We start from the raw sequence: 23,907 nt of genomic DNA, 5'->3' as shown, positions 1-23,907 counted from the left end.
TACTCCTGGTGTTTTGTGTCTTTTTTTTTTTGTTTGTTTGTTTGCTTTTTTGTTTTTTTGGGCCACACCCGGTGGTGCTCAGGGGTTACTCCTGGCTATCTGCTCAGAAATAGCTCCTGGCAGGCACAGGGGACCATATGGAACACGGGGATTCGAACCAATCACTTTAGGTCCTGGATCAGATGCTTACAAGGCAAACGCCACTGTGATATCTCTCCAGACCCACTCCTGGTGTTTTTTAGTTTTATTATTGTTGTTGTTTGTTTGTGTGCTTTTTTCAGGACCATGGTTATTGTGTGGGTGTGGTCTATATTGCTGTGGTGCTTTTCGAGTTTTTTTTATTTTTTGTTTTTTTTTTTTTTTTTGTGGTTTTTGGGTCACACCCGGCAGTGCTCAGGGGTTATTCCTGGCTCCAGGCTCAGAAATTGCTCCTGGCAGGCACGGGGGACCATATGGGACGCCGGGATTCGAACCAATGACCTCCTGCATGAAAGGCAAACACCTTACCTCCATGCTATCTCTCCGGCCCTATTTTTTGTATTGTTATGTTTTTCTTCCTTCTTCCTTTTCTTCTCTTAAATTGATATTTATAGCCTCAAGAAAGACTCCTCCCATTTTTTGCTTGTTTGATTTTTGGCCCTTTTTTGTTTTGTTTTGTTTTGTTTTTTGATCACACCCAGCAGCGCTCAGGTTACTCCTGGCTCTACGCTCAGAAATTGCTCCTGGCAGGCTCGGGGGACCATATGGAATTCTGGGATTCAAACCACCGTCCTTCTGCATGCAAAGTAAACGCCCTTCCTCCATACTATCTCTCCGGCCCTGGACCACTTTATTTTATTTTTTTCTCTTTCCTTCAAACAGAACCACATAACTTGAACCATCTTGTTCTGCCTCACAAATGAAGGGGGAAATAATGGAGGGTACCAAGACCAAACAGTCGTGTGAGCATTAAGTAGAAATAAAAAAAATTATCAGGCTTAAACACCAAATCCAAAGCCAACAACAACAGAATCAATACAACATGCTTGACACAGAGGTGACCACTTATACTAGCAGCCCAGGGGAGAAAAGAGGAGTATAAGGGATACATGCTGGGAACAGGGGTGGAGGGAGAACAGCATTGGTGGTGGGAATGCCCCTGATTCAATGTCACTATGTACCTAAAATATCACTGTGAAAGATTTGTAATTCATTTTGGTCAAAATAAAAATGAAAAAAAAATTTACTCCTGGTGGACTCGGGAGATCGTATGGAACACTGGGGAACAAATCTGGGTTGGCTGTATGCAAAGCAAGTACCCTATCATGCCTGCTGTACTATTGCTCTGCTCTGGGCCCCACCCAGGCTTTTCTCCCCACCCCCATTTCGTTTTGTTTTTTGAGCCACACCTGGCAATGCTCAGGGGTTACTCCTGCTCTGCGCTCAGAAATTATTCCTGCCAGGCTCAGGAGACCATATGGATGCTGGGCATCAAACCCCGGTGGGTCACATGCAAGGCACTACCTACCCACTATGCTATCACTACAGCCCCAATCCTTGACAATTTTTGATTGACTTCCCTGTAGTGGGTATCCCCATCTGATCCATTCTAGTCTAGCTGGTTTAGCAACTCAGGAGGACCCTGGTAGCATTGCAAATAGGCCATGGCTTTGTCACTAAGAGTATATGTGGCCAACCCAGGTTTAATCCTTGGCATCCCATGTGGTCCCCAAACACCACCACAAGTGATTCTTGAGTGCAGAGCTAGGAGTAACCTTGAGCATTGCTGGGTGTGGTTTTAAAAAAAATATCCCCTAGGGCCCGGAGAGATAGCACAGCGGCGTTTGCCTTGCAAGCAGCCGATCTGATCCAGGACCAAAGGTGGTTGGTTCAAATCCCGGTGTCCCATATGGTCCCCCGTGCCTGCCAGGAGCTATTTCTGAGCAGACAGCCAGGAGTAACCCCTGAGCACTGCCGGGTGTGGCCCAAAAACCAATATATATATATATATCCCCTTAAGGAAAATATTGGGAGGATTTTGATCTTCAAAGTTGTATTCAAACCTGGCATCCTACTCTTTTCTACTTATAAGAGGTGGGAGTTTCAGGCCTGCATTGAAAATTTAGAAGTGGCCTCCTGTCCATTTCTATTGGTCAAGTTGAATTGTGGGTGAGGGGCTAGTATTTAGTGCTTACATGCAAGAGTCTTGTCTGAAAGCAAACACTGTTGAAAGATGCTTATTCCCCTTCTTGGGGCTGCTCCAGCATTGTTGCTGCTATCACTTCGCTTTTGTGTGGAATTGGGGACAAGTCTCTGGACCTGACTCGGGTTCCTTCAGTCTCACTCTTGCACTGTTGCCCCATTTGTTGGGTCCCGTTTACTCTTTTGTTGATTGTTTGTGAATCCGCAAAGAGCTCTCAGAATGAGAAATTGATTTCCATCCTCTTGTCCCCTTTTGGGGGGAGATCTTGGTAATATTTATCTGCAGCAAATAATCCACACAGACAGGAGGGTTAAGGGTTAAAAGGTTGGGCGAAGAGAGAGTCCTTTGTCAGCCTGCTGCTAGCTCCAAAACACACCTAGAGCCAGCCAGCAAACTCTGGTGGAACATGTACATGGCCTTGTGAGATCCTTCAGCCCTCGCACCTCCAGCCCCAACCTCAACCTGCCTGGGGTATGGCCACAGTTTTTAAATATACACAAGGCCATACTTGAATTAGAAATTATTCTCATATTTTCTCTTGGAAATTTCTGGACTTGACAGTTAAAGATTTTGAGGAATAAAGGAAACTTGATTTGTTTGGAAGCCAGATTTGTACTTGACTTATAGCTTGGAGCTGCCCCCCCCCCCCATAAACTCTCTGTGTCAAGGAGTGTTATGTTCTGACCTTAAAGGAGGGAATGTGGAAAAGAGTGAGATACAAAGCCAGAATTGTGGGGCTGGAGCAATAATAAAACATGTTATGGCAAAAGGCAACCTGAATTTGATCCCTGGCATCCTATATGGTCCCTCAAGCACTGTCAGGAATGATTCCTGAATACAGTCATGAACAAGCCCTGTGCACCAGGTATGGCCCCAAAATAAGGCAAGCCAAAATAGTTTGACAGGATAGAACAGGTGGTGCCTAAGCTTAGCACCAAAGTTTTAAATAGGAAGAAATCTTGCAAGACATCCGAGGAAGGACTTGCCAGAAAGCAGCAGCTCCTGCTGTACGTTTCAGTGCCTTCAAGAACTATTCTCCATGAACTGCATGTGGTTCCATGTATTCGTGAAGTGTAACCCGTGTGTGCATGACATGTCTATAATGTGTAAAGTTAAAATTCTGCAGCAAGAGGGCATCACTACATGGATGGAGCAGGCTCGCCTCCTGAGTCACTGGACTCAATGTGACGTAAGTGAGCACTTTAGACCTATGTGTGCGTGAAGCTCAGCCTCCAGATCTGATTACCTGTCCCACTTTGTGCCCTGTACTGCAGCCTTCCTGGTTTTAACTGCTTCTCTTTGATTTTGGTATCTCTCTCTCTTTTTTTTTTAATAAAAGGATTAAAGACTTAATTCCAAAGAAACTTGTGTTTGTTTTCCCAGTTGCTTTAATTTAATTTGTTTATGGAAAGGGGGTACAGTTTTCAGAGTTGCAAACCATGTCCCAGCAGGCTATGAGGAATCTGGTTCTTCTCCCTGGCACTGCTCCATCTCTGATCATGGAAAACTCACTTTCTCCTTGCACACGTCCACAGCCCAGAGCCTTGCTCCCCATTTTTCTCCAGAATGAGCTGGATCCTCATATACTTATTGTATTGTAGCTGTGTAACAAGGAGGGCATAGCTGGAGGTGGCCTCAGACCCAAATAAAAACCAAATTAGCGTTGAAGGATAATAAATCAACACTAGAAGCATAATTTTAAAAAAGATTGAAGTAACAGGACAGGGGCCAAGAGACTCGGGTACATTGGTGGTTTAAGAAAGGACAGAACAGGGGCCCCGGAGAGATAGCACAGCGGTGTTTGCCTTGCAAGCAGCCGATCCAGGACCAAAGGTGGTTGGTTCGAATCCCGGTGTCCCATATGGTCCCCCGTGCCTGCCAGGAGCGATTTCTGAGCAGACAGCCAGGAGTAACCCCTGAGCACCGCCGGGTGTGACCCAAAAACCAAAAAAAAAAAAAAAAAAAAAAAGAAAGGACAGAACGGGCTGGAGAGATAGCATGGAGGTAGGGTGTTTGCCTTGCATGCAGAAGGTCGGTGGTTTGAATCCGGCATTCTATATGGCCCCCCGAGCCTGCCAGGAGCAATTTCTGAGCATAGAGCCAGGAGTAACCCCAGAGCACTGCCAGGTATGACCCCCCCACAAAAAAAAAAAAAGGACAGAACTAAATATCCAAACCAAAGAGTAACAATGAAATCATGAGACCCAACGTTAACAATTAAATGTAAGGTGCCTGTTATGATGGCAGGCTGGGGGGAGTTCGGAATGGACTCAATGGTGAAGGGAGGTTGACACAGGTGATGGGATTGGTGCTGAAATACTATATGTCTAAAACTTTACTCTGAATAACTTTGTAAATCACAATGCTTTAAATAATTTTAAAAGATGGGAGTGATGGGGCTGGAGTGATAGCACAGTGGTAAGGCGTTTGCCTTGCACGTGGCCAACACAGGATGGACCCGGTTCAAATACCGCATCTCATATGGTCCCCTGAGCCTGCCAGAAGTGATTTCTGAGCACAGAGCCAGGAGTAACCTCTGAGCTCCAGTGGGTATGACCCAAAAACCTGAAAGAAAAGAAAGCAAGAAAGAGAGAGAGAGAAAGAAAAAAGAAAGAAATTTACATGCAAGCCAAACACCCTACCCTCTGTACTCTCACTCCACCCCTTCAGTTGTTATTTTATAACTTTTCCTCAAAATTCCATTCATGTGAACCAGTTTCTGTGTCTGCAAATATAGACCCACATCTCATTTCTTTGGGAGTGGGTAAGCATTTGGTCTCACCCACCAGTGCTCAAGACTTACTCAAGCTCTGTGATCAGGGATCACTCCTGATGGTGCTTGGAAGACCATATATGATGCCAGGGATTGAACCCAGGTAGGCAAGCACCCTACCCCGCTATCCTCTCTCTCCAGTCCCCAACTTCAGTTTAATTGTTGGGAAGCACTTTATTACTAGTGTCCCTAAGATCTTGGATAATGTATTGTCAAGTAGTTATTGATAGACATTTGGATTTCCTCTAGTTATAAGCAGTACCTTCCTGTTTAATCAAATATTTATTTTAAAAAAACATTGTACGGGCCCGGAGAGATAGCACAGTGGTATTTGCCTTGCAAGCAGCCGATCCAGGACCAAAGGTGGTTGGTTCAAATCCCAGTGTCCCATATGGTCCCATATGGTCCCCCGTGCCTGCCAGAAGCTATTTCTGAGCAGACAGCCAGGAGTAACCCCTGAGCACCGTCGGGTGTGGCCCAAAAACCAAAAAAAAAAAAAAAAAAAAAAACAACAAAAAAGCATTGTACATAGTGTAGTGTAATAAGAAACTCAGAGAACTGAAGTGCATGTGGGAGGCCTGGGTTCAATCCCAGGCACTGCATGGTCCCTTGAATACTGCTGGGAATTTACCTCTGGAATTTACTAAATGGAGAATAGCCCATAGACTGATGGATGTGGCCCAAAATTCAACCCCCCACCCCCAAATCACATTGGCTTTGCTGACTCCAGAAAAGTTATTATGGGGTTGGAGAGAGCACAATGGATAGGCTGCTTGTCTTGCTCACGGCCAACCTGGGTTCAGTATCTGGTATCCTGTGTGATCCCCAGAGCACTGCCAGAGTGATCCTGGTGTTTAACTGAGCAATGCCGGGTGTGATCAAAGGTGGTCAAAGTTATTCTTTGATGTTTTCACTAAAACATTCAAGGATCTCTGACTTGGTGATGAAGAACTCAAGATTTTACTTAGCCTTTTGGTTTCCAAGTCTCCTCCTGGAGACCTAAAAGACAACTATCTTCTCAGAGGAAAAGGAGAGTCAAAAAAATTTTATATATAAAATTTTAATTTTATACAGGGGACAGAGCAGTGGCGCAAGCAGTAGGGTGTTTGCCTTGCAAACGCTAACCTAGGACAGACCGTGATTCCATCCCCTGGTGTCCCATGTGGTCCCCCAAGCCAGGAGCGATTTCTGAGTGCATAGCCAGGAGTAAACCTGAGCATCACCGGGTGTGGCCCAAAAAGCAAATATATATATATTATATATATATATATATATATATATATATATATATATATATACACACACACACACACACACACACACACACACATTTATTTATACACACACATAGCCCCTATAGAACATAGTTCATGGTAATTGACCTGGTCTGGGTCAAGTGAACACCCACAGAAACTAGGGGAATTCTCTGAGCAAACTGGAGACCTGCTATTACGAAGAAGTGGGTGCTGACTAGGGAACACCATGACATACATACATTCTGGTTCATGATACATCCTTGCAATTGGCTTCTAAGGAGGGACTCCAAAGAGGACAAGCTGGTTCAACAGCTGTGCACCCACTATCATTCTCCATATGCCCCAAAACGTTCATCTTTTCCAGGGCAAAAGGAGAGAAATGATTATCATGCTGCTCATTTCCCATGGACAAAGTATGATCCAAAGCTCCTCAGACAAATGGAACCAGTAAGATCAATGTGAACAGCTATCCACCTGTCGTAGTACATCCACATAGGTAAGCAGGGGCTGTATGGTATTGACTCGTGATTATGAAGGTGACAAATCCCAAGATTGTAGTTATCAAGCCCTAGATCAAGTGCGAATCACTGTGAGATACATATTTACAAAGTTACTTGTGAGGGGAGGTCAAACCCCTTGCTGATGGTCTGCGAGTCCAAAAATAACTCCCAGAAAGATAAATTAAATCCCATTCTTCCGTCCCCCCTTTTGGGGGAGACCTTGGTAATATCCGGAGTAAATAATCAACAAATGCAAAAGATTAGGGGACCGAAGGTTCAGCAAAGAGAGTCCTTTGTCAGTTGCAGCCAGCTCCAAAAAGCAAACCAAACAAGCCGTCAGTTTTGGCAAAAGAGCCCCTTATGCCTCCCCAACAAGCTATTTCTTTCCTTAATCACCCCCACCTGGAAGATCCAGGTGGGACGACAAGCAAAAACAATATTACAACAAATACACAATTCCCCTTGTTTGTAAACAAACAATAATTGTGTACAATACAATAATAATAATAATGTAACACTAACCCCAAACACATAGTTACAAAAGCAAAATTTTAATGAAATATAACATCAATTTTATAAGATTAAAAACATTAATTACAGTAATCACAAAAATACAGAATTAAATATACTTTAAAGGATTCTAATCATAAAAAATACAAATACAAAAGCTAAAAATTTTTACCAAGTCGAAATTTACACTAAAAAGATAGGGAGTATAGAACTCCTAAAAGTCCGACCAAAGACATTTGATGATCAGGAAAGACGAGTTGTAACTTGATACAGGGCACAGCACTGGAACAGTTAATGATGTATTCCTCAGTCCTAGATCAGGAGGCTTGCAATTGTGATGGGATTCGTACAAATAAAACGTTAAGGACTAAAAAGAAAGAGGAAATTGTAACTCCACCCTGGATTTAGGTGTATCTACCTGAGACCCGCCCATTTCTGGGAGGGGTCTTGGGAACCGGATATTACATGTAACCTTACCTGCAAGACCCCTCCCATTCTGGGGAGTGGTCTTGGAAGGTTATATAAAGCCTTTGACCCAGGGGATAAGGCCCTTTTGGTCTTCTGCCAGCATGGAGGTCAAAGGGAAGATGGCTGAAAGGAGTTAAGACACAGGGCTAGCTAAGAATGGCTGAATGCTTAATTGTTATGATATAGGCCACACATGTGGTGGATAGGGTATGAATAAAGCTGATACTTCCTGATGCCTGTCTCTGGATGAGTCTGATTCCACTGTTCACCTAAACCTGGGACCCGCCAGCTGAATGGGGATTGCGGAGCCACGTGGCCTGGGATGGCAGAGAAAAGCCTCCATCCATCTCCATCCAGCACCATCATTAATTATTTGACTCTACAGGGAATAATGAGGAATAATAAATTAGGGGATAAAGTGTCAGGAAAAGAGTGTCATATACAAAAAATACAAGACAGACACACAATAAGACATGCAAATACATACGATACAAAATAATGGAAATAACATTCACTCATAATTACCAAAAATATCTATTAGGCAGGAATCAAAATAAAGCCAAAGAAAAAACTTTAACTGAATCAACAAAAACACTTTGAAAATACAATAATGAGGGCCCGGAGAGATAGCACAGCGGTGTTTGCCTTGCAAGCAGCAGCCGATCCAGGACCAAAGGTGGTTGGTTCAAACCCCGGTGTCCCATATGGTCCCCCATGCCTGCCAGGAGCTATTTCTGAGCAGACAGCCAGGAGAAAGCCCTGAGCACCGCCGGGTGTGGCCCAAAAAAAAAAAAAAAAAAAAAAAATACAATAATGAAAAAACTGTTTAGGGGCCGGGCGGTGGCGCTAAAGGTAAGGTGCCTACCTTGCCTGCGCTAGCCTTGGATGGACCGCGGTTCGATCCCCCGGTGTCCCATATGGTCCCCCAAGCCAGGAGCAACTTCTGAGCACATAGCCAGGAGTAACCCCTGAGCGTTACCGGGTGTGGCCCAAAAACCAAAAAGAAAAAAAAAAAAAAAAAAAGAAAAAGAAAAAACTGTTTAGATGGATATCTTCAAATTCACAATAACAAAAAAATTTTTTTTTTTTTTTTTTTTTTTTTTGGTTTTTGGGCCACACCCGGCAGTGCTCAGGGGTTACTCCTGGCTGTCTGCTCAGAAATAGCTCCTGGCAGGCACGGGGGACCATATGGGACACCGGGATTTGAACCAACCACCTTTGGTCCTGGATCGGCTGTTTGCAAGGCAAATGCCGCTGTGCTATCTCTCCGGGCCCAAAAAAAAAAAAATATTTTTAAGGCAAAGTCGAGTAAATCTGAAAAAGAATTTCATGCACAATATGGCCATAAGATTCCATAATGCAAATATGAAATAGTAAATCTATTGTAATCAGTCATCGATAATGAGCACTGTAAAAAGAGTCTACCCAAAAAGTATGGTTATATCAAAACTATGATTATACCTTTATCTCAAAATCTATGTTGAGGGCAATAAAACAATGATGTTACAATGAAAAGTCAAAAGTTGCCAAATGGATATATCTCAGTACACAATCATAAAGCAACATTAACATGATTAATAATCTTTCTCTCATATAGGTCTTAAGTAACATCAATATATTGCAAAATTTTCTAATGAATAATGACCTAAAACAATACTGAAATTAAGGCATAAATACATCATGCAAGCAACCACAATGGGGATTCATCATATTCACTCCTATTAAGCAATCATACCTTAAAAATGACCAATAATGTCTGCCTTGCAAGCGATAGCCAAGGAAAGGACCACAGTTCGATCCCCCGGTGTCCCATATGGTCCCCCCAAGCCAGGGGCAATTTCTGAGCTCGTAGCCAGGAGTAACCCCTGAGCATCTAACGGGTGTGACCCAAAAAACCAAAAAAAAAAAAATGACCAATAAAACATCAATGACAATTGACAAATAAAGGAAATGATTATTAAGTCTTCATAGTAGGGGCCCGGAGAGATAGCACAGCAGTGTTTGCCTTGCAAGCAGCCGATCCAAGACCAAAGGTGGTTGGTTCAAATCCCGGTGTCCCATATGGTCCCCTGTGCCTGCCAGGAGCTATTTCTGAGCAGACAGCCAGGAGTAACCCCTGAGCACCACCGGGTGTGGCCCAAAAACCAAAAACAAACAAACAAACAAAAGTCTTCATAGTAGATCTCTGAGAAATATAAAACAGGATGTATGCTGCTGTGGATTTTACCGATGCAATAGGGATTTTCTTGATCTTCTTATCATCAAAATTGATCCAATACTGTTCTGTGGCAATTTTACAATATGAAGTACAATGTCCATAATGAACTTGACCAAAATGATTTGATACTGATGATAAATTATATTTTTCAGTCTTGTTATTATCATCTTGAGTGAATTCTGCTAAATTGAGGTCTTCTAAAGGAAAATCCACATAAGTGTATAGTTTTTTAATCTGTTTTCCATCAAAGGCAAAACATTTCAAATGAATTATCGAATAAAGAAAAAAAATGAATTATCAATACAGGAGGTATTTTCCATAAATATGTTTTCTTTGAAAAATCCCTTTAATGTTGCAGTTATTACAGTGAATTCTAGTGTTACCTCTGAAAATCTTCTTTAAAAAATTCAACAATGCATTCCTGTAAAGTACATTTATCTGCAGACTTGACAACCAGGGACAACTGAACAAATGTTTCATAAACCTCAGACTTTTGGTAACATGTAAGACACTGTAGTATAGATTTAAACTGTCCTTGAAAGGTATCATAGATAATAGATTTGCAAGCCCTAAATTGTTCATATATATTGTCTATAGAGTGTACAGTTTCATCTGCTATTGAATTTTTAAGCAAATCCTGATGTAGTCCTTCTATAAGAAACAATAATTCATGAGGATCCTGTTGGTTGTGTCCAGCAAATTGGTCAATAAGTAAACCTATTGTCGCTTTGAAGCTTTCAGGATTGAAATACTTATGACATCCATTTCCCATGATTTTGATGAGATGACCAAATTAATCTGCTAATTTACCTTTATGTCCCTTTGGATTTTCTCTGTTAATATCTTTTTTATAATGATCTTGATAAAAATACTGAGTCAAGTCTGTAATATTATACAAGCATTTCAATATTGAATTCATGTAACATGAATTACCCAAATTTTGTAATCCAGTGAAAACAGGTTTCTGTTATTCTATTTGTGTTCCAGACTGTAAGGATTTTTCACTGTTGTCAGATTCACTGAGAATATGGGGTATGAAAGTTAATCTCTCACTTACTTTCCCAGTCACCTCAGCAGCACCACAACTGTCAATATCCTGAGCACTCTGTACTTGATGTGGAGAGGAGTCTATAGTCCCAGCAACCTGACCTTGATTATCAGCGCCAGTCCGATTTCTAACGAGGCACAAGGGGACCCAAAATTTCTTGGGAGAGTTGTCATTTGTAGAAACATAAGCATAACCCCTCCCTCTCAAGAGAAGATAACAGCAATCCATTTTTTTTTTTTTTTGTGGTTTTTGGGTCACACCCGGCAGTGCTCAGGGGTTTTTCCTGGCTCCAGGCTCAGAAATTGCTCCTGGCATGCACGGGGGACCATATGGGATGCCGGGATTTGAACCGATGACCTTCTGCATGAAAGGTAAATGCCTTACCTCCATGCTATCTCTCCGGCCCCTAGCAATCCATTTTTTATCCTCTTTTTATCCAAATTGGAATATTTGTTGTTTCTTGTCTCTGATTATCTTCCTTAAAAATGTCTTTCCCCTGCTGTGTAGCTCTCCCCTTGGGGTAAATTTAGGTAATTTAGTGTGATAAGAGTCAAAGATAACAGCTCGGTTGGCATTAAACCTCTTTTTCTATTCTTTTGCAATTGAGTTTTCAGAGTTCTGTGGGCTCTTTCTACAATTGCCTGTCCTTGACAATTCCTTTAAGATGTTTTATCTGCCATTCTTTACAAAAAAATTCAAAGGTTTTGCTTATATAGGCAGGTCCATTATCAGTTTTAATGGAATATGGAATACCCATAACAGAAAAACATTGTAAAAGAAAATTGCAAACCGCCTTAGATTTTTGGGAAGACATAGGGATTGCCCAAATAAATTGAGAATATGTATCCACTACACATAAAGGTATGGTTTTTTGGAAATAAGTCTGTTTGAGTTACATCCATTTGCCACAATTCTTTAGACTGTAAGCCTCTTGGGTTTGCTCCTGCTATATGAGTCTTCTGTGCTAACAGGGCACATATGTTGCATCTTTCTATAATTTCTCTAGCTTGCCTCCATGGAATTTGATAATTTACATGAAAACAACGAGCATTTGTGTGTAAGGCTGAATGTTCCTCTACAGGTGATTTAAATACAGGCATTGCCAACAAATCAGCAGTTTTATTTCCTTGAGCCATTGGCCCTGGAAGACCTGAATGGGCTCTAATATGTGTGATAAAGATGGGTTCAGTTCTTTTTTGAATAAGTTGTTGTAACTTTTTTAGTAAGTTCTGTATAATAGGACTATGAGAATTGATGGAGGCAGCGGCTGTCACCAGACATAAATTTACAACATATAAAGAATCAGAAACGACATTCATGGCTTCAGATACATTTTCTACTAGATAAATTAACGTTAATTCAACTTTCTGTGCAGACTTATATTTGATTTCTATCGTTATATTCATATTTTCTCCGGTTATTCCTCCCCTTACCCCACTTAATCCATCTACATAAAAAACTTTATGCATTGGGAATAGGAGAATCCCGTACAATTGCAGAAATAACAAACTGGATCTTTTTCAAAAAGTCCCAGGTCTTTCCTTTTGGATAATAAGAAGAAATCTCTCCTGTAAAATCTGAGAGGGCCCTTTGTAGAGATTCATTAAGAGGCAATATTAGGGGCCCAGAGAGATAGCACAGCGGTGTTTGCCTTGCAAGCAGCCGATCCAGGACCAAAGGTGGTTGGTTCGAATCCCGGTGTCCCATATGGTCCCCCGTGCCTGCCAGGAGCTATTTCTGAGCAGACAGCCAGGAGTAACCCCTGAGCACTGCCGGGTGTGGCCTAAAAACCAAAAAAATAAATAAATAAATAAAAGAGGCAATATTAACTCAATTTCCTTTTTTGGTATTGGAAATACTATTATATCTGGATCAAAACCTAACAAAGATATTGATCTGAGTCTTGCTTTAATAATCAATTCTGAGATTAGTTGCAGGTAAGATATCACAGACTGAGGCTGTTTGTTATGTAAATACACCCATTCCAAAGGACGAGCTTGTTGCATTAAAGCCGCTGTAGGTGTTTCTTTTGTAGGGAAAATTAATAAAAAAAAAATACCTTCTCTCCCGGGATGAATCTTAAGAGAAATGATTTTTGCAGTCTGTTCAAGAAAATGTCAATTCATTTTTGGCAGCTTGTGTTAAATTTCTGGGACTATCTAACGCAGGATTACCTTCCAAAGTTTTAAACAGATTAAACAGCTCTGCATTCAAGACTCCTAGCACTGGGCGGAGCCGATTTACATCACCCAAAAGTTTCTGAAAGTCATTAAGTGTTTTAAGGTTCTCTTTTTTGATGGAAATTTTTTGTGGACGTATTGATGTTCTGTTCAAAATAAAGCCCAAGTATTGATATGGTGGCATGGTCTGTATTTTTTCTAAAGCTATTTTCAGTCCTGCCATTTGCAAACAATCACATAAGCATATAATTTCTGTAAATCTGTTTCATTATTCATTGTAATTAAAATATCGGTGTAATGATAAATTATAGCTTGGGGAAATCTTTCAGGAGAAGGACTCAAAATTTTGTCCCCAAAAAATTGACACATAGTTGGTGAATTTAGCATGCCCTGAGGGAGAACAGTCCATTGAAAATGCCTGCAAGGGTGGGTATTATTAATAGAAGGAACTGAGAAAACAAATTGGTATTTATCATCTGGGTGAATAGGAATATGGTAGAAGCAGTCTTTCAAATCAATTATAATTAGTGGCCATTCCTTAGGGATTACTACAGGTGATGGTAAACCTGTCTGTAATTTTCCCATAGGTACCATAGATAAATTCACAGCTCTCAGATCCATTAACAATCTCCATTTACCAGATTTCTTTTTTATAGTAAATATAGGTGAATTCCATTGAGAAAACGAAGGCTCAATGTGTCCTAATTTTAGCTGTTCTTCCACTAATTCTGTCAGCACCTTTAATTTATCAATTTTAAGGGGCCACTGGCCTATCCAAATTGGTTCGTCAGATATCCATTTTATTTTTATTGGTGCTGGTTTTTTTCTGGCAGTGGCCCCTACCAAAAATTTTGGGGTTTTAATTCAGGAGAAGGTTCAGGCTCACCTTGAACTAATGGAATATGAAATTCTGCCTTCCATTGTTTATGCAGATCATGGCCCCACAGGGATGGTGAGAATGGGCCCACATGAAGTCTGATTATATCCTTTTGGTTTTCTGGGCCATAAAATACCATGGTTCTTGTGCTTAACAAACAAGAACTCAGGCCTCCCACTCCTTTTAGTGAATATGGAGTTTCTTGAAGAGGCCAATTTTCTGGCCATTTTCTATCAGAAATTACAGTGACCTGAGCACCTGTGTCTATCATGCCATTGAAGAATTGCCCTTCTAAATTAAGTTTAATCATTGGATTTTCATCTTTACATTTAGTAATCAGAGCCACTAATGGGTTTTTGGCAGCCCCCAGATCTGTGCTTCCAAAACCTCCAGTTCTTATCTTATCTGAAGTTCCAAATTTAACATAAGGTATAATTACTATTTGGGCAATCGTCTCCCCCTTTTTGAAAGTCCAAGTAACCAGCACGTTAATAACTATAATAATTTCTCCCTTTGAATCTGAATCAATGACACCTGTGGTTACTGATATACCTTTTACGTTAAGGGAACTTCTGCCCGGAATCAAACCCATTGTATCTGGGGGGGGGGGGTGTCCCACTATGCCTGTGTGTAACATGTAAGGGCATTCTCCTGGATAAATTGTAATGTCCTCTGGGCAAGTTATATCAAGCCCAGCACTGCCCACTGTGGCATGTGTTAATTTATTAATTAAGATTAATCTTCTTGGGCTGGGCCGGGAAGAATTGATTTGATGACTTTGCCCCTGATTTATAAGGGCCTGGGGATTGGCCCTGTAGGCGTTTCCCTGTTTTGTAATTATAGATCCTGGAGGAGCTGAATTTAACAAAAGACGACAATTCCTTTTAATATGCCCTTGTTTTCCACAATGGTAACAGGCAAATTGTCTCCTAGGGTTTGTGTTAAAACCTCTTCCTATGTTATTATTTGAGGAATTTCTAGATCTACAGTCTCTCTCTCTCTCTCTCTCTCTTTTTTTTTTTTTTTTTGTTTTTGGGCCACACCCAGCAGTGCTCAGGGGATACTCCTGGCTGTCTGCTCAGAAATAGCTCTGGGCAGGCATGGGGGACCATATGGGACACGGGGATTCGAGCCAACCACCTTAGGTCCTGGATCGGCTGCTTGCAAGGCAAACACCGCTGTGCTATCTCTCCGGGCCCCAGATCTACAGTCTTTCGCCCAGTGGTGACCTTTGTTACATTTTGGGCAGAGACCTGGCTTTTGGGCAACTTTTTGTCCCCTTTGGTAAAGAGGTATGTTTCCTTTAGTAATTGCAAAGGTTTGCACCTGATCTAAATTTGCTAATGAATGGAGCATATCATAAACATTCCTACATACATATAAAAAATCATTTAAATCAGCTTTTTCCTGCAACGGGGCCAATACCAATTTGCAAGCCTAATTAGCATTATGATAAGCCAAACATTTTTCTAGAAATTTCCTCACCTCATCATTTTTAATTTGTATTTTTAAAGCATCTTTGAGCTTAGCCACAAATTCTACATAAGGCTCCTGGGGACATTGGATGATTCTTAAAAAGGTTCCCTCATCAGTACTGTTAGTATCAATTCTTTCCCATGCAGATAATACAATGTCTTTAATTATATTCGAGATTTCCTTTGGTAAAGCCGATTGTGTCTGTACATCTGAATATTGATTTTCTCCCATTAATAATTCATATGAGATATTAACCCCTGCCACTCTTTTTTTGTTCCATCCGGACTATATAGTTTGGATTTCACACCCTCTGCATATAACATTTCCCATTCGGTTCGCTGTCGAGATGGCAGGCATATTTCAGCAAGTTTTTTAAATTCATACAGAGTCCAAATTGATTTTCGACACCAAAGTCTTAGTATCTCCTGACAATATGGAGAGGTTGCCCCAAAATCTTTACATGCTTTTTTAAACCGTTCCACACCCTCCATTTCGAGAGGTTGATAAGTTGAAACATATACTGTTTACAATGGAGTTGAGGCCGGATTAGCAGAAGTACCCTGCACAGGGCTCTGAGGCCTGAGGTGTGAAGTACTAGAATGTGGTTCATTGTCTGATTTGGCACTAATATGTGAGTCCATACTGTGAACAGAATCAGGACTACATTGTGAACTTAGCACTGGAGGCTGGTGATCAGTGTCAAGATTTTTGATTTGGATTGTGAGTATCTAAATTATGTGTCTGGGTTGATTTTTTACCAGCAAAAATGCCTATATTCTTGATGCCAGTGTTAGCTTTATCAGCCTGTATCTTAGTCTGAATTTTTGTAGGAAAGAATTTTTATTGTCTATACTGGTCATCACTTTACAATTTCCACATTGTCTATTTCCTAACCACCAGCCAATGCCTATGCATATGATAGTCATATTAGCCAACACAGAAATTCCACAAACTATGACTAATGGAGACCACTCAAGCGATGCAAATATTGGAGTAGAAATTTTTGATTGAATTGTAAACAGCAACCATCCAACGACAATGATATTTACTAGTGTCAAACCAAGTGGTTTATATCCAAACAGAGTAATGCACTTGAATAATGCTGAACTGATGTATTTAATAACAGATGGCATAGTGAGCGTGAGTATCCATAATAACCAGCCAAGGACCTCCAGAGGTAATTTCCTATAAAACATGTCACTTACAGTTCCAAAGGGTCCAGATTCACCTGTTCCGGGCGCCAAATGGAGGGGAGGTCAAACCCCTTGCTGGTCTGCGAGTCCAAAAATAACTCCCAGAAAGATAAATTAAATCCCATTCTTCTGTCCCCCCTTTTGGGGGAGACCTTGGTAATAATATCCAGAGTAAATAATCAACAAATGCAAAAGATTAGGGGACCAAAGGTTCAGCAAAGAGAGTCTTTTGTCAGTTGCAGCCAGCTCCAAAAAGCAAACCGAACAAGCCGTCAGTTCTGGCAAAAGAGCCCCTTATGCCTCCCCAACAAGCTATTTATTTCTTTCCTTAATCACCCCCACCTGGAAGATCCGACAGGCAAAAACAATATTACAACAAATACACAACAGTTACTTGTGTTTGAGTTTCAGTCACACAATGTTCAACACTCACCCTTCCGTCACCAGTGCATTTCCACCTCTCTCTCTCTCTCTCTCTCTCTCTCTCTCTCTCTCTCTCTCTCTCTCTCTCTCTCTCTCTCCCCCCCCCCCCTCTGTCTGTCTGTCTGTCTCTCTCTCCCCCCCTCTGTCTGTCTGTCTGTCTGTCTGTCTGTCTGTCTGTCTGTCTCTCTCTCTCTCTCTCTCTCTCTCTCTCTCTCTCTCTCTCTCTCTCTCTCTCTCTCTCTCTCTCTCTGTCTCTCTCATCAATTCCATTCTGGTATAGACTGGCATAGACTTTGTTAGAAGAAAAAAGCCTTGCTGCCACAAGAGACAGGCAGAAGTTGTTCCTTCCTTGTGGAAGTATGAGCCTTTTTTGTGCTCCTGGGCCCTTTCACTGACTGGATGTGGCCCACCCACGTTGGCACCTTATCAGCTTTACTTGGTTTTCTTTCTTAAGTGCCTATTAGGGTACCATGCCACCAGCACTGTGTTGTCATTCACTCTCCAGATCTTTCTGATTTATCCGGGCCAGCCTATCCTGGTGGAATCTAGGGGTACTTCTGAAAGAACTCTGTGCACGGATGCTCTAGGAGCACATCAGTCTTGTGGTGCGGGGACCACTGTGAGGGTCTCCCCCGCAGGCACGAATGGGCCGAAGCGTTCCAACGCCAGCTGGCGGTAGCTCGAAGTAGTGCAGCCTTCCAGGAGAAAGCCGCAGGCCTTGCTCACTTCCGCTCTCCCACTTTACATCTTTTTTATTAGAACGTGATGCCTGTCACTGCAGGCAAATGAGCCAATAAATGAATTTCTTTGTTAAATATCATGATCTTCCAAAGCACGCTGTTGCAAGTCAACATGCATCTGTAGCTATGCCACTTCAATCGTCACATTCCATCATACAGATATACAAGTCATAAATACCAATATGTGCTTGTTGATATTTTATAAAGATTGCTGAGGGAAAAACTGTTATATATCTCCGATTAATTAACAAAGATCTTTTTTTTTTTTTTTTTTTGGCTTTGGGTCACACCCAGCAGTGCTCAGGGGTTTACTCCTGGTTCTATCTCAGAAATCACTCCTGGCAGGCTTGGGGGACCATATGGGATGCCGGAATTCGAACCAATGACCAGCTGCATGAAAGGCAAACGCCTTACCTCCATGCTAATGCTATTTCTCCGGCCCCAACAACAAAGATCTTTTAGAGTAAATATAACTGGTGTTAAGTTGTTAGATATTGTTGTTATAAATATTAAACGTGTTTCAGTATGATAGGTAGGTTCCCAGTTCAGATGGAATTTGAAAACCACTACAGTTGCATATCAAACAGCGGGTACAGTGGGTAGGGTGCCTGCCTTACAACGTGGGCCAGAATCAGATATCCAAGAATAAATCTACATGTATATTAATAGTCAGCTAATTCTCAATAAAGGAGATAAGAACATGAAATGAAGTAAAGACAATTAGTGTTGGGGAAAATGGATAATCACATGTAAAAAAAGTAAGAGCTGAGTTCATATCTTACACTTTGCATAAGTCAGTTCAAAGTGGATCAAAGTCACTCCGATAAGAACCAGGTGCTGAAAGGAAGTACAGGAATATGCATGCTATCCTTTCAGTAACAATATTGCAAACCAGTATCTAAAAGGGAGGAGAGATAGAATGAGTGAGTGAGTGAGAGAGAGAAACAGAGACAGAGAGGGATGGAAGGAGGGAAGACAGGACAGAGGGTGAGAGAGAGTGAGAGAGCGAGCAATGTCTTCCATAGAGACGGGAGAGAGCAAAGATGAAACGAGGGCACTGGTGAAGGGATGGGTGTGGACATTTTGTGATTGAAACTCAATCATGAGTAAATTTGTAACTATGTATCTCACAGTGATCCAATTAAAGAATTTATTTTATTTTATAAAAAAACCCTACAAAACAAAAAAACAAAGTTGATCAAAAACTTTGAGATCAGACTGAAACCTATAAAATACATTGAGGAAAATATAGGCAGAATGCTCCAAGATCTAAACCTCAATAATATGCTGCCATTGAGAAAGTAACCAAATAAGTAGTAAACAAATGGACCTACCTCAAGTAAAAGAGATTCTGCATAGCAAAAGAAACATAGGTTAAAACTTGTATGAGTGATAATATAGTAGGTAGAATGTTTGTCTTGCACTCAGCCAACCCAGATTCAATCCCAGCACCCTGAACACTGCCAAAAAATGATGCCTGAGAGAAGTCCTGAGAACCACTGGTATGGCCAAAAACCAAAACCCCCAAAATAAACAAACAAACAAAGGTGAAGCAGTCAGGGATTGAAGACCTGAGAGGTCAGTACATTATAATTAGAGTCCAGAAGATGAACAGTGTCTTGACCTGGACAGAGGGCAAGCTCCAAAACAACCATTGTTTGCTCTAGGACACATCACTTCTCTGCAATCCAAATAAATCTCAATAAAACAGATCTGATTCCTTTATTTTCATAGCTAATAGGCGACCTATTGAAATAATACAACCACATCCACTAAATGTTCAGTGAAATAATGAATCAACGGAATAATAATTTGGTCTTGAACTTTAATGGTAGAACTATTTTGGAACCCTAAATATGCCACGGATTTTTTCTCTCCCTCCATAGTTTCTAGCATTCTATTGTTGTAGTTTGCAGAAAATGCAGTTTATCTTATAGCTGTTTTTGCTTTGTGGTGTATAACAGAAGGCATCCGTTATCTAAGGTTTTATATAATCCCAATTGAATTTATGACTATATTATCTCATTAAATTAAATAACATTTTCTCTAGAGTTACAGCTAATCAGAAAGCAAAAACTATTCAAGTGCAAATGCAGATGAGAAAAAGGTCATCAGAAATCAAAAATCCCCAAAGTCCAAATGTTCAATCCAAGCACTATAACCATTTTTCCACTTACTGGAACTCTGAATCAAAAGATCTCATTCATTTGTTGTTGTTGTTGTTGTTTTGTTTTGGGGCCACACCCATCGGCACTCAGGAGCACTCACTTCTGGCTCTTGGGGGACCAGATGAGATGCCAGGGATTGAAACCCGGTTGACCATGTGCAAGGCAAACGCCCTCCCTGCTGTGCCCAGATCTGATTCAGTTTCATTGTTCAGTCCATGTTGGTCTCCAATGACTTCAGAGACAAAATTAATGTATTTATTTATTTATTCGTGCATTCGTTCATTTATTTTAGGTTTAGAGGACACTCCTGGTAGGGCTTTGGGGATCATACTGGGTGTTGGGATTGAATCCAGGTGGGCCCCGTGCAAGGCAAGCACTTCAACCACTCTATGTCCACTCCATCTTCTGTATGGCTATATAATTTTTATATATATAAAATCTTTATTTAAGCACATGATTACAAGCATGATTGTAGTTGGGTTTCAGTCATAAATAGAACAACCCCCTTCACCAGTGTGGATATGTTTAAGCTTGGTGCAAATACGAATTAAATCACTTGGGAAATTATAAGGAAAATGGATGACCTGTGGTGCTATGCCGAATTAGGGAATGTCAGGAGAGTCCGTATCCACTGGTCTTAGGATTTTGCCACACCCTAAGATAAGATTCTCACAAGCTATAAAACAACTCTGCAATACTGCTAGAATCTCTCCTATCTCTTAGAATGGTCATCCACACCCCCAAGTCTGCAAGCATTAAAGACAAAGGACAATCTTGCAATAGTACCCTACTAGCCCAGCATACTAAGGATCCCTCCAACATTGGAGTTTTGAGAGGTGTGTGCCCAAAACTTGGAGACTCAGCTATCCGAAGAGCAAACTGGTTCTTTGGAAAAGGAACCCAGAATCTAAGCATATGAATGTGAACTCTGAGATGTGTGACTCGCTGGAACACTGAGGAGCACGAACGAACATCCTGGGGCAAAGGTGAGCCACAACCAGACTGGAGGACCCTTCCCATAGTTCTGTCTCAGCCAGAGAATCAACAGAAACGAAGATTCCTCTGTCCTTCCTCCCAGTTTCACTGACCAGGCATAAAGGGCTATTCCTTTTTGATTTGGGCAACCCCGAGTGGTTGGGAAATACATGTGAACCAGAGTAGAAACAGTTCTTGGGGGAAAGCACAGTATTTTCTGCTAAACTGAACATTATAGGACCCAAGTGGTTCCACAAATCCAAGTAAGACCATGTTTTCTACCCTGGGCACAGAGATTCTACACAAACTTGGTCATCGATAGGAAGGAATACCAATGGCAGAGAATAAAGGCCGCAGAGGTCAGTGCTTGTAACCTCATCTCCCTCGTTTAACCTTCACCTGCTCGGCCTACCTAGGCAAACTCACCTGGCACAGAAACCGAACCCAGCTGAGCTATCGCTAGCTGCACTCCTGGACTCAGAGAGCAGTGCTCGGCCACTGCCAACTGCCCACTCGCCTCTCACGAAGGACCCCGAGCTCGCGCACCCCTCCTCTGGCCGCCTGCGGGGTTCCCTTTTAGGTTTTGAGGGGCTGGCCCCTTGATTAGAGGAGCAGGGTGCTGGGTGGCTGTGTTTCAGTGCAGGACAAGGAGCAAGTCGGGAGGAGGATCCCATGCACCCTCCAGACCCTGGGACTGAGGGCGCGTCCCTCCCCTCTGAGGGGCGCTGGTGGCAAGCCTGGTTTCTCTCTCGTCGTCGATGTTCCCAGGAGGGCTCTTTGCCTGCAGCCTCGCTCTCCATTTTCCTTCACCCACCTTCACCCCTCTCCGCACCCCATCCGAGATCTCTGCGCTGCATGGGAGCGCGTGGCAGGAGGAAGAAGAAGGGGTCCTCCCTGCAGACCACCAAGCCGCGGCTCAGCTCCTGCACACACACACACACACACACACACACACACACACACACACACACACACACACACACACACACACACACACACACGCGCGCGCGTGCCAAGGCTGTTAGCTGTTTGTTCAACCTGGCGGGGAGAAGCTCACCTGAGTTTTTCCGAAAAGCTGGAGCAAAGTAGAGAGAATGAAAATTTCTTAAATGGGTGGCGCTAGAGGTAAGGTGTCTGCCTTGCAAGCGCTAGCCAAGGAAAGATCGCGACCACGGTTCGATCCCCCGGCGTCCCATATGGTCCCCCCAAGCCAGGAGCAATTTCTGAGCACTTAGCCAGGAGTAACCCCTGAGCATCAAACGAGTGTGGCCCGAAAAACAAAAACAAAAACAACAACAAAAAGATTTCTTAAATGGAAGTTGAGAAGGGGCGAGGGACCATTGATTAAAGGGAACTAGAGCCCTAGGAATTGTCAAGTTTGAGGTACCTAGAAGGCCAACCCACCCCCACCCTTCCCAGGGAGAAACTGGACCAGGGTCAGCTTGGAGCCCCAAGTTCCCTCCCCCTGCATCCTCATTTAGGGAGCAGAATAGATTCTTTTCTGACAGTACAAAAATCACTGTGTGTGTGTGTGTGTGTGTGTGTGTGTGTGTGTGTGTGTGTGTGTGTGTGTGTGTGTGCAAAAAACACACTCAGTCCTGCTTTGATGTGTGGTTTTTGTCTTTGGGCCAGACCTGGCAATGCTCAGTCATATCTCTGTACTCAGGGATTACTTCTGGTAAAATGAAAAGCCCTCTGGGGTACTGGAGTTCGAACCAGCTTAGCTGTGTGCAAAGCAAGTGGCATTCCAGCTGTACTATCTCTGCTTTACTTTTCTGGAACTTCGATATATTTTTGGAAGCTTCAATATATTTTTGGAAGCTTCATTTTTCTTGAGCAAAGCAAGAGCACTATCCTCTCTACTATCTTTGGCTCCTAAAATCACACATTGTTTTGTATTGTTTTGTTTTGGGGGTCAAACCCAGTGGTTGCTCAAGGCTGACTCCTGCCACTGTGCCTAGTTAGGACCATACCCAGTTGGGATGAACTGAGCTCTGACTGGGGGAACCCTATGTGGTAACAGGATTTGAACTATTGTTAATGGCCATAGCTACCTGCAAGGCCTTAACCTTTATGTTATTTCTCTGGCCCTTAAGCTCACATTTTGGATTAGAGGCTGAAGCAGGTAGGGCATTGATCTGGATTCCATCTTCTGCACCCAGTAAGGCCCCCTGAGCCCTGTCAGAAATGATCCCTAAGCACAGCTCTGAGGACCACTGAGTGTGATCCCCCAATAAAAACCTATAAAACCCTGTAACTCAATCTAATTGTAAATTGGATCATGTATGAAGGAAATTACACTTATCAGTTTGAAAATATGAATTACACATATCCTGCTGCAGGGAAATGAACTGAGAAAAACATTGTCATCAAGGAGCTATAAAGACTTAATTACAGAGGAAAAACTAAATGAAACAATCTTTCAAATCATAAAATGACTACTTGAACTAAATGAAATAAAAACAGGAGGGATTATGCTAGGCATGTATTGATATAATTATGAAATTTATTAAACTCTCTCAGCCTAGGTTAATATAGATGGAACCAATGTGCATGTCTTGCATGCATTAGTTCAATTCTGCAAGGCCTGCTTACCCCAGCCTATACTGAGCATCCCCAAATAAAGCTTTGATAGCCCCAGCATCACTGAGCTCAAGTATCACAATATCACAGGCCCCACACATTGTCTAGTGATACTGGCTGTCACAACCCTGAGTACTGCTTAAGAGACTCTGCCCCTAAATTAGAGCAGCAGAAGCAAGTCAAGCAATGTCTATAGATCCGTAATATAATTTTCAGGGCAACAACGAATATTACAAATTTTAAATTACCCATAAAAAATAACTTATTTTGAGGATGGTGGTGGCGCAGTCAGTAGGGCATTTGCTTTGCATGCACTAATCTAGAACGGACCGCCATT

This window comes from Suncus etruscus, chromosome 7 (genome assembly GCF_024139225.1).
Source record: "Suncus etruscus isolate mSunEtr1 chromosome 7, mSunEtr1.pri.cur, whole genome shotgun sequence".
Classification (NCBI taxonomy): domain Eukaryota; kingdom Metazoa; phylum Chordata; class Mammalia; order Eulipotyphla; family Soricidae; genus Suncus; species Suncus etruscus.
Note: the sequence above shows the minus strand (reverse complement) of the source record.